Consider the following 2353-nt stretch of genomic DNA (forward strand, 5'->3'; position numbering starts at 1 on the left):
GACCACCAGTAAGGTGATAAAGCGTCCTCCCTTCCCCCCTTCACATCAACGCCCCTCTTCAGCATGAAGAATCCAGAGAGTCTGCACCCAGTTCCCAAATCAATAAGACAGTTCGTTTAAATACCATTGGAAAATGCTTTCCATCTGCCTGTAGCATCTGGTCCCCATTGGATCCTTTTCATTTCTTTCACCTGCTCCCCCCACCAACCAAATTGTGCAGCTCTGCAACTGCATCCCTGCCCATCCTCACCCTTCTGCCCCCAACCCTCACCTCCTTGTACCCCCAATATGTTTTTCCCAATAAAATAAGAAAAAAGGGGGGGGAAGAAAAAAAGCCATAGCTGGGTTTGCTCAGAATAATCCCATTGTAGGCCGAGGCCTCCCAGAGCACTAGGCCAGGAGTGTGGGCCAAGGCTGTTAGATAGAAAAAGGAGTTCAAGGGAGCTCTGGCGGCCTAGTGGCAAGAAGCTGCACTGCAGTCCCAGAGACTTGCAGTTCCAATCCATCAGATGCTCTGCTGGAGAAGGAGGGGCAATCTCCTCCGGTACCACTCAGGTCTAATTTGAAGGTACACACACACACACACACACACACACACACACACACGTATTTTTATAAGTAAATTTTAAAATTTTTTCAAAAAGGAGTTGAAAGGGAGGGAAAAAGGAGAAGAGGGAGAGGAGAGGAGAGGAGAGGAGAGTGTCCTGAGAGGGATGCCAAGTGACACTCAGAGAAGGTCAGAATGGCATGCAGGCAGACAGAGTTTCCTTACAGGGGCTTTAGGGAGACAAAGAGGGTGGTAGTCACTCTGGAATTTGGGGGCAGAGTCCTGCCAATGTGTCATCAGGCCTAGGGCCTCAGCATCCGGCCATCTGGTTGCCTTATCAGGAGATAGACCTTATCAGGTTTCTTCAAGGAATGATGAGGCCTGGGGGCATCCGTGGCATTCCTCCTCCAGAGGCCTTTCCAGGGCGCTGGGCAGGAGTGCAGGCTGAGGCCTCACTGGAGAACTAGGCTGAGAAGAAAGGCAAGGAGGCCCGATGAGAAGGTGAAAATTAAAGACAGACTTATCAGAAGAAATCCATAGCAGAGGGACAGGCCCTCCTCCTCAGAAAGGAAGTAACGGAGGAGGCAGTGTGCCCTGCAGGGGAGGCTATGTCCACGGCTTCCTCGCCTGGACAGGCCTTGAGCTGGAGTCCAGGCCAATGGGATTTCGTCATAGAGAGTTTAACAGTTAGTCGCAGTTCTTATTCTGGTCCACTGTTCTCTGTTGCTGCCCAAGCATTTAAAAACTAACTCCGTGCCAGTCAGAACCTGCTGCCTCTCTTCTGATGGTTCACTTTTTACCAGGTGTGAACGTCAAGCCTCCTCTATCCTGTTGATTTTAACTCTCACAATGACATTTTCCAATCGGTGTCAGCGGAGATTCGCCAATTGCCCAAAACCCATCCATGATTGTGAGCATATATTTTACAGTCCCTGAATAACCCAAACGGTCAAGGCATTCAGCGGCTATCTGAAAGATGAGAGATTTAAATCCACCCAGAAGTGCCTCGGAAGAAAGGCCTGGCAATCTACCCCTGAAAAAGCAGCCCTCGTGAGATTCTACTCTTGACACACAAGATCAATCAGACGCCTGAATGACGCTGTTAGTGAAGAGTATTGAATAATCGTGGGGGTGAGTGGGTGGGCAAGGAGAAAAGTGCAACAATGAATGAATGGAATTCCAAAATCTCTGTAGATGTTCATTGAGATTAATAATAATAAAAAAAGAGTAATAAATAAAGAAAGAAAAAAGTTAATTTTAGTTTAACAACTAATAGCTACAGAAATAATAACCTTATCAACAGGTAAAAAAAGAGAGTATTAAATAATCCACAGACTGCAAAAAGAACAAACAAATTTGTCATAAAAGAAATACAAGCAGACTGCTCCTTGGGCAAAAGCGCTGAAACTTTTCTCACTTACTTTGGGCGTATTTCCAGGAGGAACCTGTTTTTTGGTGTGTTTTTTTTTTCTAGAAATGAACCAGTTGCAAAAATATTTATTATAATACATTCTAGAATTAAAAGGGGACAGGTTACATATCACTTTACAGGGATTAAGAAAAAATAATGAGAGCAAATGAACACAAATTGAGATAAGGCAGCAGTAATTTTCCCATGTCCATTCGTATAAGATTCCTCCTTTAGTATAAATATACTTGTGCATGATTAGAAGATTAATTTATTGAATGCCTTCTCAGTGCTTACGGTAAAACAAGAATTCTTTTTTTTTAAATTTTTTATTATTTTTGTGTGAGTGTACCGTCAAATCAGATCTGACTGGTCCGGGAGGAGATTGTCCCTCCTTC

This window comes from Elephantulus edwardii, unplaced genomic scaffold (genome assembly GCF_000299155.1).
Source record: "Elephantulus edwardii isolate Elephantulus edwardi_28Jun2011 unplaced genomic scaffold, EleEdw1.0 scaffold00185, whole genome shotgun sequence".
Classification (NCBI taxonomy): domain Eukaryota; kingdom Metazoa; phylum Chordata; class Mammalia; order Macroscelidea; family Macroscelididae; genus Elephantulus; species Elephantulus edwardii.